The 18,069-nt window shown below is 42.8% G+C and overlaps 1 protein-coding gene across 1 annotated transcript in view; it reads left to right on the plus strand.

The window, feature by feature from the left end:
• The first annotated feature begins 8,582 nt into the window (after positions 1–8,582).
• LOC128771306 (tetraspanin-18-like) overlaps positions 8,583–18,069 on the plus strand; it is a 40,448-nt gene continuing 30,961 nt past the window's right edge. The window contains exon 1 of the mRNA XM_053886658.1: positions 8,583–8,827. The gene's annotated coding sequence lies outside the window, so the exon portion shown is untranslated. The remainder of the gene's footprint in view (positions 8,828–18,069) is intronic.

Genomic DNA, 18,069 nt, shown 5'->3' on the forward strand with positions numbered 1-18,069 from the left:
GCGGAGTCTGGTGTGTTCTCCCTGAGTTGGTTTCCAATCACTTAAAAATACACAAACAGGTTTTCTGTTCCAAGAGTTCATCTCGGTAGCTAACACCAATGGTCTTGCCAACACAGTCTGGGATTTTATCCAGTTGGGATCTCATCCAGAAACAGTGAGAAAGTAGTTGTCAAAGCAACTTTGAGCAAAAGCATGAAAAAATTGTGAAATAAAAAAGCTCGAAATGGTGAAATAAAAAATCGATCAGCAGCGTTTTTCCTTTGACATTTGATGTGCACTTGGGTTTTGAAGCCCCGAATCACCGATCGATACTCACAAAGGAAAGAAACAGTCATCAACTCAGGCTGGCTTTGAAAAGCTGGAAATGCCAGACAGCATCACCAGGCCACAGCACAATGCAACCAGGAGGTCAGATCTGATGGTTCCTGGAAATAAAATATGTTGATTTATTTTCATTTGAATTAATTTACATTATCATTACTTACAACAATAGAATAATGCATTCTTATGAGTGCAAGGTACAATAAGAATTATATTACCTGCACCTGCAAATACATGTATTTCCATCATCACCAGCACGAACACACACAGTTAGTGCTTCTTCATATCTCCTTCTAGGACAGACCTGGGCAAAGAGCGGCTTGGGGGCCAAATTCGGCCCTTTCACTGTATTTATGTGGCCCACCAGGAGTGAGACCATAAAACTGAAATTGTTGTTGTCGCTGACGTTATTGTCTTGTGCATTCTCTTTTGTTCATTAAGATGCAACTGGAACATAACTTTCCCGTTTGTTTCTTAATTGTTGAGTATTTCTTGTCACATCAGTATTGAATGAATTGAAGAATCTTTAAATGGAATGTGGTTTCAATGAAATAAAACACAACAAACCAACATTTTCTGTGTGTGTTAAAGTGTAATTTCATAATCCCACATGATGTCGTCACGACGGCCACAATATACAACCTGGCCCCCCTGAAGGAAACTGAATTGCCCACCTCTGTTCTAGGATATGATCATTTGCCACAGTCAACCAAAGAAAAGATCCTCCACTATTCATTTACACACACATCCAGGCATTCAGGAAGCAGGTCTGTCACCAATATTTCCGAAATATTCAAAATGCCTGATGTCAGACCCACCGGTGATTTTGTTGGATTTATGCCCATCAGACTTTTCAGCGCTGTGAGCTCTATCGCTGTCCGTTTGACGCAAATAATTTATTTTGAAACTCTGTCGAGTCCCTCAGTACCACCTCTCGAGACTCCCAGACTGAAAAATGTGTCTTGGTCTGGATGCTAACCACAGAGCTGCAGACTTGTGCTGCACATGTAACCACAGCTCCCTGATGGAAGATGTGACTTAGTCAACGTCTCACCGAAGCACATGCTCCTGACGCACACTAGAAGCTTCTTGACAAAATAATAGAGTGAGACCTACATCTTGATCTGTTCGATCTGCAAAACTATCACTGAGGGGATGCATCCAGATGGGAGAAGGGGTTGCATCGTTGGCTCTCTTGGCCTACATTCTCTTTTTCTCTTTCCATTTCCTCCTCACGGGAGCCCTGATGGTGCTGTATACAGTATTCCAGTCAGCCACGCTTGGCCTATCTTCCATGTGCACGTGGGGTTTAGGTGGTGAGAGAAGACAGACTCAGCACATCCAGTGAAAAAAAGAGAGCACTATTGTATTATTCAACTTCATGCTGACAACGTGGGATGTTGTAGGAAGTGTGTGATTCCTTTAGCTTGCTCTTTTCAGGCTCCTCCACACTTGTCTGACTAATAAACTGGGACACTCATAATTCGCTGGTTTGAGGAAAATCAGTGAAGTGTCAGTGGTGATTTATATTCTTTGTTGATGTCAACAGTTTTTACGGCCAGCGATGTTTGGGAGTCCGGGGTGATGGGTAGTGGTAGGAATGACAGGTGATCATGGTATTCTCAAGTTATAGAAATAGAAAGTTATAGAAAGCACAAGCAAGCAACTTGTGCTTTCTGTTTTAAGGCTGCAGCTCCTGGCCATTGGTGAAGGTAGCATTCCCTTTATGCAGTACCTCTGGCCTCCCATGGAGTAGCACCTCTGTTCTGAAGCTCCTCTCTCTATGATCCTTCAGCAATAGTGGTAGAAACCTAGTGATCTATGCCCTCAGTTTATTCTATTTTTGGACATGAATCATATCGACAACAAATCTCTGACGATACCATGTATCAATGCAAGGCACCACACCACATACCTGGGGAAGGCAAGAATTCTCAGTGCTGTATGTAGAGCATACTGTTCGGAGAACAGGAACACAACTTCACATGACTCCACACAAACATGATAAATGCCGGGCTATAAAGGGTCTGATCGCTGTGGGGCTGGACAACATCATTCAAAAATAACTTCTCAAACTCCCAGAACTCTGAGGTGTGCAGCTTCAGCTGCAGGAAAATGGTGCTGGGGAACGGGAGCGCAGCGCAGCGGTCCGGGACTCGCAATGTGTGCAGATGTTAAACATGTTGATAAACATCTGATATTATTGACAGACGGATTTGCTCAAATGAATAATGCTATGCTCTGCCACATTCTGTTACAGCTGTGGCGAAGGTCCGTCATCAGTTAATATCTGAGATGAGGACGACTCGTAGTTGTAAGAATTGACATAGAAATAAGGTGGTCAAGCTGATGGTGGTAAATAGGCTGAGAAGGGGCTGATGACAATTTCGCTGAGCGCCACCAGCTGAGGAGGAAAAAAGGGACAGAGGTGCCAGGCTTAACAGCAGGGGGCGACTCGGACTCACCCCACCCGAGACCGAACCCGCAGTGTGAAACCGCCCTAAGTCTACGACCAAGACTTGGAGGGCTAGAGAACAAATAAAGACCAAAATGAATATAGAGTACTGAAGCAGAAGACATCTAAACCAGTGAGTCTTAACCATAGGGTCGAGGCCGATGGTTGGGCCGCTAGAAGTTTTTTGTTTTACACCTTTGGGCCGTGAGGACCGCGAGACTCTCAGTTTTAATATATTAGCCACATATGGTGGCAGTAGTGTGTCACTGAATTGACTTGACAGCTGCAAATTTATGATAGTTACCAACTATGGAGAAGTTCTTCAAAAGAAAAAATTATAAAGAAAGTGATGGTGCCCCCAACAGTAAAAACTATTCACCTGTTGAAGCTTATCTTCTTTAGATTTTAGTTATGAATAAAATATATACAGTAGGATATTTAGACGTTTTATTCAGAATTGTGTTAATGCTGTACCGTTTTTCCAATTTTCTCAACAGTTTGCATCAAGTGTATTTTTTTTCTTTTTTCTTTAGTAAATGACTTGCACCTGCTTCTGCTGCTGGTTGGGCTTTTCTATGACAAATATCTTATGGACTAATAACATGGTTTCATGTAATTTCACAAGGTTTTGTTTAAATCTGGCAAATCTGGTTATTGAACACAAATAAAATCCGTCATTCTGAAATCAGAAATCAGTACTCACAGTGATGAATCAGTTCTATTCCTTGAATGGCCCTGGACCCATTTGTTCTGAAAAAGATGGGCCCCGAGATCAAAAAGGTGAAGAACTCCTGAACTAGACGCACACATTTATCTGCTTCTGCCAAAGAAACAGTAGTGATTTTTTCAAAATACATCAAGAACCAAAATGTCTTCATTGCAGCAAACTAGTAGTTGGTTCTGTGGTCAGTTTGGTCTCTGCCTCGGCCCTATCATTGGACTTGGTCTCGGGCCCTCAAAGTCTTGGACTTAGTCTCTGTATGCTCTGATTCCAACACTGTCTTGACTATAACACAAGCTGTAGGAAGTGGAAGGACAATGAATCCATCAATTAAACTGAGAATACAGCCATCCACAGCAACATGATGCAAACTGAGGCTGCAAAACTTTAAAGTCGTTTTCAGATTGTACAGTAATAAATGTCACTTTATCAAAAGGCTGAATAAATTCTTGTAAAAATCATTTGAACAGAGGATTGAGATTTAGGAGGGGAAAACAGATAATGAGAATTGAAATGGACACATTGAAAACTACTCTGCTGTACTGCACTCTGTGATGTCTGTAAAGAAAACAGAAGCACAAGTGGCAAGGCTGTAATACAAGTAACTGTAGAGCCATGTATGAGTTTGAGATAAATTGGAATTTTTTTTTTAAGATCTGCTCATTTGTGTCTTCATGGAGCTGTCCACAATAAAGTTAAGTTACTTCCTCAGTTCCTGAATTCAGCACTCTTCAATGCTTCACATTTCTGATGGTTTGGATTGTGATGCCATGTCAGGATTTTTCTATTTTCTTTTCGATCAGATGTAGAGTATCAATTTTGTCAAGAGTCAACAAGTGAGTACATGATGATACAGGGTTGCTAAGAACACGGGGGTTGTGTGCATGTAGCATAAAGGCAGGAAACACATTGCTTTGTTGGAACATGTAGAGATTCTGATGTCTTCGGTGACTCAGACAATGAAAACAAAAATGAGTGGATGACTCTTGTCCCCTGAGGGCGATCTACCAGATAAGCCCCGAAGTCTAGGACTGGTCTGAGAGTTTGTCTGCACAGAGGAGCACAGTGCCGTGACACATGCCATCCTTCCCCCTGAGCACTGTCTGGTCCTCTTGACAGATTGGGGCTACTTCAGTGTAATTGTGGGCTCCTGTTTAACCAATACACTGGAAATCAACTTGCAACTGTGCTGCCTGTGTCTTCAGCTGATGCTTTGGGGCGTCTGTCAGGACCATTAGTACCTATTATAGAAGCAGACGTCTAGCACTGACGTATTAAAATATCATCTTGTTCATAAAACTTTATGAATTTTACTAACAGAGATGAACAATTACTCATGATATTACACCAGTCAATTCAAACAACTGCCACCTCCAAAGGGTGGCCCGGGCCACACCCGGCCCTTGGCTATATGTATGCGGCCCTCAGGATATCAACGCTACTAAAGAAATTTGCTGTTTTTTCTTCCGCTTTCTTCCTTTTGGCCTTTCTTTTTTTTTCCCTTCTCTGTATTATTTTTTACATTCAATTACAGTGGTACCTCGGTTTTTGAACGTCCCAGAATTCGAACAAATCGGAGTTCAAACAAAAATTTTGAGATTTTTTTGCTTCGGATTTCGAACGAAAATCCATAACTCGAACGCCCCCGAAAAAAGCCAGAAAAAACTTAACATGCGCGGACCGATCAGCTGACCCACGACGCGCTTTGTTATTGTGTATAACGCAGCCTCTGTATGCAGACGTGTCCCGTTAGCTACATTTACTGACTGTTTTTTCTTCATATTGAGGTGTAAAACCTTTCCTGTCTACGCACTGGACCGTGGTAGAGTGTCACAGGGGAGGTGCTGGAGCGCTCACTCCAGGGTTTGATGTCCTGTTGTGGGCTGGAGCTGGGACAGGGATGAGGCGAGTCTGGGACAGAGCGTTACTTGGTTTATGACTTTGTCACAGCCAAACTGCACAGAAGCGCACATTCAGAGCTGGACACGCACCGGGCACCTCTTCACTTCTGGAGAGACGTCACTCACTCGCCAACCCCTCCCACATGCAGCGGCCACACACATAGAGGAACAGCGCACCTGCAGCAGACACTCTACATTCACTCCTACAAAAGACTCTTTTAAGGCTTGGAACGCATTGTTTCTTTTTCTTTAATAAAGTATCCTTATGTCATACGTATAGTTCACCTAATCTCCAAGATATTCTCCACTTACAAAGATCATCCAATATTTTTCCAATATTTTTCTAATATTTAAAAAACAAAACTGATGCTTTTCTTCTGTCCTTGACGGCCCCTCACAGTGGTCAGGATAAAATAATGACTCGCACCACCCCATTTACTACTAACTACTAACTCAAAATAATCCCTATAATCCCTAATACTACTATGTTAGATAAAAAGAAGGAAAAAAATGTGACCACTTCCACAACTGCTTTAAGCAATACAATTACTGGTGTTACTAGCTCTACAACTGCTATTATGGTTATCTACTACTCACATAGCTGCGATTACCAGCAGCACATTTTTTATTGCTCCTCTTAGCAGCACAAATAGGATATCAGCCACTACCACGACATACAAGCCTCTTTTAATTTACAGTGGTTTACAGTGGAGTTTGTTTTATTCACCCTGGAGCAATGGCGTGCTTCTGTTTCAATAGCAAATACTCAGAAACTGTCCCTCTCTGGCGTCATTTGGCACCAGCCGCCCTGCTCATCCATGGTTTCCTGGTTGAAAAGCCAGTGAAATGAAAACGCATTTCATGGTTGAGGCTTGAGTTTTATCTCACCACAGTGCTCAGCTGTGTAGCACTCTGCACGCGAAGTCCTTAACATTTATATTAGTATCTGACTATCTCAAAGGCCAGCGTCACATTACCGCTAATGCTTCATTCAATTACTCACTTGTTGTCTCTGGGGGGAGTTGCTTCAACCAACCTGGCGCGCATGTGTCTTCCTGCACAACAATAAAGCTCTCTGCTTTGACAGAGTCTGTGAAAGTCGGCCACAGCCCGTTTAATGAGATAGCACATGCCTCGCTGCTATGCGTGTGAAATTGAAGCGCAGTCTGTGTAAATTGAATTAAATGGGTTTGTAGGTGATAAGAGAGAGCATGTGAGAAAGAGAGAGCGCGGACCGCCCCTCCGGTGCGCGTGTGTGATTCACACTGGCATAAATGGTAATTTTATTGCCGGCGGCTCATAAGTAGTTAAAGAACTGCAGATAGAATCATGTCAGACCCGTACAGTTATTAAAGCAGCGTTGTTTCAAATCCATCCACTACTGGCCGTAGTTCCAGTAATGCTGCGACAGCTTCACCCGAGAGAAACCTTATTTCAACTGAATATGATTAGCTTTATTATCATTGTTTTGAATATACCCTGACGTTCCATAGCATGCAAGGCCACGCCCACTTTAGCACTGCCATCTAATGGATATGAAGTCTTTCTTTGCTAATACCACCTTCATTTATCAAGAATAAAAGATCTGAACCAGGACTACTTTTTCGCTGAAAACAAAACATTGCAAAAAAAAAAGAACTGGGAGGAAATGAGTTGATTAACTCAGCGCAGCATTGAGCAGTGAAAACAGTCTTGTGTATATGACTTTGCATCCTGTGTCAGGCCACGGATCATTACCTGTTGCTCAATCACCGATGAGACAAAGGGAGAGAGAACAGCAGACGTGTCTTGACTGATCAGCGAGACCTCTCTTTCTCCGGTGATCCATTAGTGAGCTCACAAGAAAGAGAGGAAGGAGCCTGTTTGGTCAGTCATTCTCCCCAGACCTTCTTTCCTCCCTGAGCCTCTTAAAATACCCAAGGTGCCAAAAGAAAATACCTCACAGCTGTTGCACAGCCATTCCTCTGATGCGTTCCTTGCTCCAACAGCAGACTGACGTCTGAGCTTTTCCATAAACTCATATCTGAGTCCCGCTCACCCTTGTTTCAGTTACCAGCTGTGGTTTATTCTGGAGTTCCGAATGATGCATTTAAAATTACAGCCGGCTCCTGAGGGCCTACAGGAAAGAGATGTGGGGCGGGGGCAGCAATGAGATTGGGGGGGAAGGAGGGGAGGGTCGCGTATGCCACTGGGAATGTCAGTGTCACGACCTGAGTGGAGAAGCCAAAAGGATCAGTCTCCGCAGCGCTTATCTTGCTCCCCATCTGTAGTAGATTTGGTGACACGAAGAGCACGGAGGGGTAGAAAACACTTGAAGCCCCGCGCTCACCCCCTCTGACCAGGAACAAAAGCGCTCCTCTTGTTCTCCGGCTGCCAAAAAGGAACACAGCATAAATAATTAACCAGGGACAAAGAGCAAGTATTTGATGCCTGCATCAGAGTTGACATGCATTTGATCACTGAATCAAAACAGAGATAAGTTTGAGGTCTCATGAAATGCAACAAAACCTCTTCTGTTTTTACACGTGGCTATGGCCTGATGTGTTTGAAAAGTCTCTTCAAACTTTGCTCTGTCAATCATAAAGAATTTGCTGATTCATCACTTGATGAGCGTTTGATCAGAAGATTCTGAAAACATTAATCAAAAGAGGTTTCTGTTCCACAGACCAGTTCCATGATCACAGATTGAGCAACACAATTGGAACTTTAGTTCTCACAGTGTGACAAAGCATCAACATTTAAATAAACTATATTTTACATTTGCAATGCAAAATATAGCTTTAATTATATGGTAATTATGGTGTAATAAATAAAAAAGCGACCACAGAAGCTGAGAAACCAATGTCTTGTCATAATACAGAAACATGTTTAGTTTATTGAATGAAATGAAAAGCTGAGGCTGTAAAAAACGAATTCGACCAATTTAATTCAACATACTTTCTTCAGTCACAATTACTTCTTTTAAATGCATTTTGCAACATATTCTTATCAATAAATGGCATTTGTAAATAGCAGCCGACCGTATCTTTAGTTAAACTCACTGAGATTTGTTTTAGGGGAAAAATTAGTTTTGTTGTGGTTAACAATAAAATGCTGAACCAACAATGCATTGTATCAGTGGGCGTGGCTAACCGCGCCGTGGCCCCGCCCCCCGCCTTGGCTCCGGCAGCCGGAGCGTCTCCTCTCACTAGTTCACCCAACAGTTTTTGTGCTGATCCACGCTCGTCTCGAGTGGAGCCACTGGTCTCCTCGCGGTGGATTTTGATCAGCTGGACGCGCCAGGGCGCAGTTTTCCTCAACGGACGCATCAGCTGATCTGGCTCTTTCTTCCTTTCACTTCATTTGCGAGAAGCCAGTCGCTCACAAAAGACTCTCGGCTGAGAAAAGCGGAGTGACACAACAACTGGAGGATTCGAGCTGAGCTCCGAGGTAAGAATTCTTCCGGAACATCTCGTTAAACATCTTAACGCGTGATCCTCAGCCTGCTTAATCCATTTCTTGTCCTTGCTGTGGTGATGATCTCTGTTTACTTTCTAGCGAAGTTCAAAACATGCAGATTTGAGTGTATGACCCCGTCATGTGCGTGCTCCTCACATGATGCTGATTTTGTGGTGTGGAAGTCGGTTTGATAATAAAGGTGGGAATCCTGACAGCAGGACAAAGTCGGGGAGATGTGTGTCACTCCTCCTCCAAGCTGGCATCCTTCCCACGGGGATCCAGCCCTTCACCCTGGACTCCTGGATGGAGGTCACCAGATACATGTAGTACCTCTGCTGCAGGGCATCCGTCCACTGTCAGTGCGCATCCATCAGCTGAAGCATCACCTCAATTCTCCGCCTGAGCTCCACTGAAGTATATAAGTGAATGTGTGTCATACTCTTGATCTTTTATTTGGGTCTCTGCCGCGGTTCTGAAGTGCATAATTGAAAAGCAGATCTCGCATTTAGTCATGCATAGTTTGGATTCTGTGAGGCAATGACCCGCGTGCACATTGTGATTTATTACAGCCGAACTTTAATTTCAGCTCAGTCATGTTTGTTGCGCCTTCAGTCATAGCGCACGCTGCAAATCTTGGTCTTGTATTTGTTATGAATGCACCAGTAGCTGAAGAAAATCTTCGTCGCTTCTGTGTGGGATTTTTTGTTTTCATGGCTTGTAGCCTGCAGCTGTTCCCAGCCCTCACCTTTTGCGACAAACCTATTACAGAATTACTGAATGTTATGGAGCTGTGGCGCTTGAGACCTGGGCTCAAAACTGTTACTTTAATAGATTTATAGACTTTACATGTAAGTAGGTAACAAAGTTTCCATCGTTGTTGGAGGTCAGCGGGTCGAAAACCTGACGGCAAAGAGGCTTTTTTTTTAAATCTCAGGTAAATGAGTTCCATTTATAGCTCCACTCTGGCTTGAGAATGTCTTGCTTTTGATCAGTGTTACAGTGCTGAACAGATTTGTGAGTAAGGATGAGAAGAGTAAGTATTCAGAGGCAACAGTGCGTCCTTGAAATTTGGCTGAAAGTAGAACTGTAGCCTCGGTAGACTCTCGCCCGCCCTGGGATACGGAACAGCCTTTGAAGCCGGGACGCCCTTGGAAAACAGCTAAACAGCAAAATGAGAATTGCTGCTCCATGCTAACTGCATCACTTCTTTTAGCGTCCTTACAATCATGGTGTCCTCTTTAAAACCTCCAGGCGACTCAGTCTTTTTTTTTGCTCGCTTGAATCTCATTTTTAGTTTCTTGTTTCTCCCCATAATATTCAACCCTGTTAGCATTCTACCGTGTGAGCGAGAGGCTGTAAAAGTTGTTTGTGTCTCTGCCTCTCTGTTCAACTTCCTCGCTCTAAATTTGTCTGTGTTTGCGAGTAAATAATTTTCTGAGAGCAGAAGCACAGTATCAGCAAACAGAGACGTGTTTGTTCACCATGTTGTGGGAGAATGTTTTGGCTTGTTTGAAAAAAAAAAAAGAGCTGTAGTATTGATGCCTCTGGAGCAGCTGCCAACACGGATGACTAAACCCCGCCTGGAGCGGCTCTCTCTGCGGCTGGATTCACGGTGCCGAGCAAAAGTTGTCGCTGCGTGGATACATGTTTGAATGTCCGCAGGATATGTGCAGAGAACAGGGCCGTGGAGCCCTGCATTGTAATTTATAGAGACTGAATTAATGCTATAGCAGCAGCGACGTCTTTGGTTTCCTCTGTGGACTAAACAGGATAGCAATTACAAGAGAGGCTTTTTGAGTGGATCCAAGCTGGTGTTTATGCCGCCTACTGATGCACGACACCTGGTGTGAGACTTTCCACACATCATCAGTGGTTTAATAGTTCCTTGGTGGAATCTTGCTTTCCTAGCAACAGTGATGTAATGATGTGACAGACTTCACGGCTTCGCCACTGTCCTGGGTCACATCTTCGGGAGACTTGTTGTTTTCCTCACATCACTCATGGTAATAAAAACCTTTATGCAACCCTAAATTTCATTTCATAAATACATGTTCATGAAGAATGAGGCTTAATCGCCTCTCTTGTTTATGACAACATCTGTCCTCCATATCTCTCCACGCAACTCTAACTATAACCTTCTAACAACCCAGACGTTATTAGGAAATCACATTTTCCAGTGGAAAATGACCAGAGGCAACGCAGTAATAAGTTAAGTAGTGATAACAAGAGCTTCTCCCTCCTTCCACGGACTATTGCCTCTGTATATTTGACCAGTTGTTGTCTTGTGGCGTCGAGCCGACAGCCTCAGATAAGCATGATGCTAGCTTATCACCTTTTTTCTGTTTGATCTACAGCACTTATATGATATATATTTTATTTATTATATACTATATGATATTCATTCTTTTAATGTCATTTTTTTAAAGAATTAGGGGTGGGATTTATATTTGTGATTAATTGATCTCAATTAATCACAGTTTAATGGTATAACAATATTTGCCACATTTTTCAATTTGAATGAATTTGGTATATGACTGAATCAAATGATGGAGCCATACATACATTTAAACAAACAAAATATTGTTTATTTGGCATCAGTTTGACAATGGCACAATAAATCACGATGGTGGTTATATTCAAGTTTTTATATCACCTTATTTAAACTAAAGCTCTTTTAATGTCTTGAAAATATTTGTGTAAGAATTTCACTTTTTTTAAAAATTCAAGTACATTCAGAGTAGTGGAAACCCTGGCCATTGTGTAGTGAAAAACCTCCTTGAACCAAAGCAAACAGATGCTTTTGTTTGCTTTTGTTCAGGGATTCCTCCATGTTTGTTGTTGTTGTTATCATCCTAGCTGCCACGTGTCTTGTGCATCAGTGTGATCAGTGGACCAGGAACTCCTGCACTTACAAAGGTTCCCTGTTGTCTGGAGAGCAAACTGTTCAATTAAATATTTTTTTGTTGTTGTAATTAATTAATGTAATTACAATTAACTTGTTAATGTCCCACCACTAAAAAGAATACAGCAAAAGTGCTGTTAGATGATTAATACCACCTTACCCCCTGTTGTTATGTGAGTATGGTATTGTTGATATCAGACTGAGCAAAGCACCTAGTTTACCCTTCAAAATTGGCACATTTTCCTGTAGTTTTTCATTAATTTCTTATTTTCTCATATTTATTAATGCAGATTTTATTTCACCCCTTCTTGCCTCAAGCTGCTTTCAATTTCTTGACAACTTTCCCTTCTAAGCGCCTTCTTGGTACCTCGGCCTCCATCCTTTGTCTGCTCTCTGTCTCCCTCTTTGCCTCTCACATCTGTATGAGGTTTAGAGGAGCATTGCTGAAGGAAAATGAGGCATCACGCCACACTCGCTTTGGCCCGTTTCAGCCCCAGTGCCGCCGCAGTCATCCGCAGAGAGCCTGAAACTAAATGGAGTATCTATTGGCTCAATGAGAAAATTGCTTTTTTCGATTGCTAGAGGACCCCTCATTTAGCGTGTGTGATGCAGGGACCTCGGCCAATAATGGATCCAGCGTCTTTGTTGTCAAGAGACCAGAGAAATGAAATTTGCTTTTCGGCTGACAGAAATAATTTACTCTCCGAAAGAGGTGTTTGTTCCGTCAGAAGGTTACAATCAAGAAGGATGTGTTTTTTAAGGCTCCACTACCTTTCTCACCGAACATCATGCACGAAATTGCTGTAATAGTTGCTCATGGTAGTTATTTTACACACAGAATGTGATACTGAAGTGGCTATCATTCCCCACTGCCTTCTTCAGCCAATGCTGGAAATAGGGCAGTGAAGACCAGGCTTGATCACTTGAATGCCATTGGCAAGTCATGGTAATTTATTCTGTGTGGTGGTGACTCGGGATGTCACTATGCTTAAGTTTAAAAAAATATAAAAAAATATTAAATTATCAATGTGTCAGAAATAAAACAGTAATAGAACATACTGTACGATCACATTTTCACTTGGAATTCAATGGAAAATGACTCAAATACGGTGTCTTTGAATCTTGGAGACTTGGGATTTTTTGTGTTTTTTTCAGGGTCGATTATTATTCGATTATTATAAGCAAAGCATTCGGCTTCAGATCAACATGAGATGCTGTAGTGTGGAGTGAAATAGGCTAAATGCAAATGTATTCCTGCATTCTTGGACCCTTGCGTGTCTCCATATGGGCAGGGGAGTCGAGTAGATGACCTCAGCTCAGGGCAGCTGGCAGACCTGGAGTTGACTGCAGGCAGGATACTGAGGGGCCTCACTGCTGACGCTCCTGTTTTATCAGGAGGAAGCAGACTGGCTGTTTGTGCTCCGACCAAGAATTCTATGTGCTTATCTCGTGTTCATGCTATTTCCCTCCAAAGTGGCTGTGCTTAGCAGGTAATGAGGTAAAAGGTAGGCATTTGACAAGCTGCTCTCAGCTGATATCCAGTTCTGTCTCTCCGCTGGATCAGGGCTTGGTAGGTGCTTAGTTGAGGATACACTCAGCTTGCTATGTTCAGATGGCTTCCATCTCCAAATCCCTCCAGCCATCTCCTCATACGAACAGAACTCTTCTGAACTAATAAAGCGTGACACTCAGGTGTCCATTAAAGCCCGCTGGTTGGTCATTACAAAGCAATGCGCTCAGTAAATCCCTCTGCCTTTTTGCTGCGAGGTTTCCTCATCGCCTCATGCTCTTTTTATCCTTCAGATGTCGCCGCGGCTCAGAGAGGAACGTAGGCCAGCCTGGGCACAGACACAGAGATGACAGGGCTGTCGTGCGGGAGATTACCATCCTTGTGAAGTTTATATTTTATATTTATTATGTTTTGACTGGGTCACGTTTGAATTGAGAACGTCAGCTGGGCAGGTGCTAGCATCCGTCCGTTTTTAATCGCAGATTTGCTCCATTGTTAGTCGGCTGTGGCTCATCTTGAACGTTAATCCAAATGAATCCAAATGAACTAGCACTTTGCTCTCTGCCGGTAAATCTGTCCAGCCGATGATAATGGTGCCATCTTATCACCATTTAAGCCCCATTCTGTAATTCTACATGAGTCACTCTCTAATCTATTAATATTATTTACGGCATGTATTTGCTGTTGACAACCACTTTATCATGTCAATGCTCAACGGGAACAGTAGCAGAAGCAGTGATTCTGTGTGGTGTGACTCAGAATCACTGCTTCCCATTAATACTTTTCTTATCACAGCGGCAGCACAGTCAGGCTCTAAGCTAGGATTTCAATACTGGACTTCTCAATGTCTGTCCACTGGGGAGTCGACGTCCTGTCAACGCCGTCAGACATCCAACCCAGTAACAGCACTCTTCCGTGCCGCTTTGACCAATCAAATGCGCCTTTCGCATCTCGCACCATGTGGATAACTGCGAGATTTTTCCAGAAAACAGAGGTGAAAAGTAGGGCTGCAACTAACGATTATTTTCATTGTCGACTAATCTATTCATTATTTTTTCGATTAGTCGACTAATCACGATTTCCTTTGTTTGGACCTATTTTGAATTCCTGTTACACTTAAGTTGCTTAAATCATCTCACTGTGATACTCCGACGGCATACATTAATAAACAAGTATGTTAAAATAATGGCACATAATCCAGGGACATGTATTAACCCTGTGAAGCATGAAGCATAAAACAGTTGACAGAGAGCTCCAGTTCTTTAAAACAGAGGTCTGTATTGGTCCTTGAGAAGAATTAAAATCATCAATATTCATATATGTATCTCATGTAAAATGATCAACATCCACATCAAAAAGTCTTATTTCAATAATAATCTAAAACAATGTGTTCAGTGTCGCTCCCAAGTTCAGTTCTGGTTATTATTAGGAGGAGAGAGGCCGAGGACACTACATCTACAACTTACAACAAGTTAGCTCTGTGCTAACAGACATGCTAGCTGTTAGCTTGAGAGTCTGTAGCGCCACAGACCAAACACGGAACACACTTTCATCATTCTACCATGGTGTCGTAGGGGTTTGCTCATCCTTAAGACGTGTTATTTTCACAAACAAAACGAATCCACTCTTTTGAACACTACGACTCGTCTGCGCTCCAACTCCTCCGTGACTGTGACTGGGGCAGCGACGGTGGACAGTTGGAGTCCGACCTCAGCCAGGAACCAATTAAAAGGATTTTGACGTCGGCTAAATTTTGACATTATCAATGACGTCAACTAATCGTTGCTGCCCGAGTGAAAAGTCTACGAATGCAGGAGAGTTTATGTATTTAACTGTAGTTCAGTGTTATTTTTGAGGGTATCTGGTACATGCATATGCTGCTCCACCACCACAAAATAAAGGCGGCCATGCCTCCTGAATTCGGGGCCTCCACTGCTGTTTCAAAAAATTTGGCGGAAACGCTCATTTCACACAGTTATGTTGTTGCCATGCCACAATGCCAGAAGTGATGCCACGTCATCACCTTAAGGACAGTAGAATGTGAGCAGAGAAGTAAATGATAGACCATGTTGTTGTCCCCAGCAGTGTCTGTTTCAGGATGCTTCGGGTGGCTGCCCTCCCAAGTCTGTTGTAAAGCAAGGGTAGTTCATTTAATGTAGGAGCAATGCACCATAAAACACTGTGTTATGACTGTTTTATCGAGCCTGTAAAGAAATGATGAATCCACACAGCGACTGAGGTTTACAATGGCGAGATATTTTCCCCGGATCAACACCCGGGTCTCTCTGCGAATTCTCACAATGGTGCGTGGTTGACTCACGTTGGGAATGGTGTTGGCACCGTGGGCAGCAGGAAGCTGGCTGCTAATGGCATATCACCAGGGAGGAAGGACTTATTTAACGGATGTGTGATTGTTTTCCGCTTTCGCAGCACTGCTCCAAAGCCCTTTTTTTTCACGCGATGGTGCCAGAAAGCAACATGTTAAGCTCGTCTTGTATGGAATGTGATTAAGAAGGGGTTTCACGCTCTGGAGCAATGGCTGGTGAAATACAGAAAATGCTCAAATATTTGTTTTCAATTGTCATTCGAGAGGCTTTGTTTGTCGCATCACTTTGCAGCAAGCGCCATGTTGGTCTAAAACCTTTTACGTAAAAGGTGTAAATTTGTTTCACGGTTATTCGGTGAACTCAAATCAATTTTCACAACATCTCACTATGACTCATTTCTTCTAATGGTCCTCTGCTCACTGCTGACTCAGGCATGTTTATGATGAAATGAGAATCTATCCAGACTGCTGGTCTTGTTGCCCTAGTCACAACCATGCCCCAAATCTCTACCCTGCTTCTGCGATATCTGAACACAGCTTTAAAAAAGACTCCCTCATTTGGCGTCTGGGTCGTGTTAAAGTGAGCCCTATTTCATCGAATTACATATTCCACTGTGCTTTTTTCTGTCGCTTCAGCTGCTGGAAATATTCCACTCATTTTTAATGACTAAAGATGGGCCACGCCAGTTAATATGACTGTTAAATGTTACTAGCAAATAAAAATGAATTTGCCCCTGCTCTAAATTGATTTGGTAATTTCGACGCCACGATTCGTCGCCCCGGTGGACGGCTGCCTGTTCGGTATGATTGGGCTATTATCTTTTTAATCAGGTGAAATTCAGTTAGTGTTTGAAGTAAATGTCATGCTCATTCATGGGCAATTGGTTGTTTATTTTTGACAGAGGAGAGGAAAGAAAACGTTGTGCTGGATCAGTAAACAAACAAGAGTTTCATGATAGCTTGGTATGCCTTTTAAACTTTTAGTCATTTAAAGCATGAAGCTACAGATTCAACTTGGATAAATTATAGGAAATATCTCATGAAAATAAAACGTTTTTACAAAATTTTCCAAAAGGGAAGCTTAGTACTTACAGCACAACTCACATTACTTCCACGTTAAACTTTACTTCTACATGTTAAACAGATAAGTGTCAATCGATGGCTCTTTTTTGCCCTCAGGTGTTTGTGGTTGTCTCAACATGAATAAACGGATGACAATCCATTACAGGATCTACAAACAGGTAATGCAGGAACCGATTGATGGTTTGTGCTCAAGAAGCACCGCTCCTCTTGGGAGTAGCATTGGCTCTGAACTGTACTGCACAGGTGATAGCAGGTATGCAAAAATAATGCCTTGCCACTCAGGGTTTCCGCCACAAAGGAACCAGTGTGGCGCACCACCACGGCTTAAATGAGGGCTGCCACGCCTTAAGATAAGTGATCTCTTTTAAAGATGAGATCTCACTTGAGCAAATGTATATAAACAAAGTGGAAACATTGAAAGAAACAGATAACACATAACACATCATGGAGGTGGACATGAACATGGCCGTTTTTGGCGTGATTCTCACAGGAAAATCCCAAAAGCAAGCTCAATGACTGAAGTCCATCCTGCACAACTCAAGTCGTGCATTCAGGCCAGACACATGAAGAGGCGGCTGCAAACTGGGGAGAAACTGGAGTTGTTATTGCCACCAATTCAGTAAATGTCAGAACTTCGGGGGATATGGGGATCCAAACCCTGTTGTCAACTGGGTCCCAGCCCCCCTTAACCCAAATCTTGTGGCACAATAACATGAACGGAAATGGATTCAGCACAAACCTAGTTATGCCACTAACTTGTGCATTTCAGTTTCTTCAGTCTTATAATGTGCGTTTGCGCTCAGCTCTGGGCGATATGAAAGCGCCTGTCTGAAAAGACCCTGCATTTTTCTTTCTGCTTCACTGACTGCCTTTTGAAGCCCACACACCTTGTCCAGAGCGCTGCGCCCTGTGGGTCCTGAGGGATAACAGCAATGTTACAGTCCCTCCCACCGAGCGAGACTCACCGCAGCCTGGTAGGCATATGGGCTGACAGTCAGGGTTCACAGCTCCGAGGCGACAGATCAGTGTTTGATTTAGAAATAAATCCACAGCAGGAGCCGGCATCTACCTGCCACACTGTGGTGGAACAACAGGTTCATGATAGGTCTTCAGCATTTTGCTTATTAGTTTTACCTTCCAGACAGACGAAGCTTAAATGTAATTCTGTCAGAGAGCTTTTTCATTTCTGGTAATTGAACTTAGTTTTGGTTGCAATTTCATCTCATATTGGAACTTTTTCCTCTTTATTTATTGTGTTCTCATAAGGTGCCAATTTGTTTGAGAGCAGAATTATACTCTCACTACACGCTTGGATCTTTTGTTGGTTCAGTCTTGGGTGCTTCAGGAAGTCATAACCGCACAAACATTAGTGATATATTTTCACAGGAAGTTCACCTTTGAAAGTTAAACAT

This window comes from Synchiropus splendidus, chromosome 14 (genome assembly GCF_027744825.2).
Source record: "Synchiropus splendidus isolate RoL2022-P1 chromosome 14, RoL_Sspl_1.0, whole genome shotgun sequence".
Classification (NCBI taxonomy): Eukaryota; Metazoa; Chordata; class Actinopteri; order Syngnathiformes; family Callionymidae; genus Synchiropus; species Synchiropus splendidus.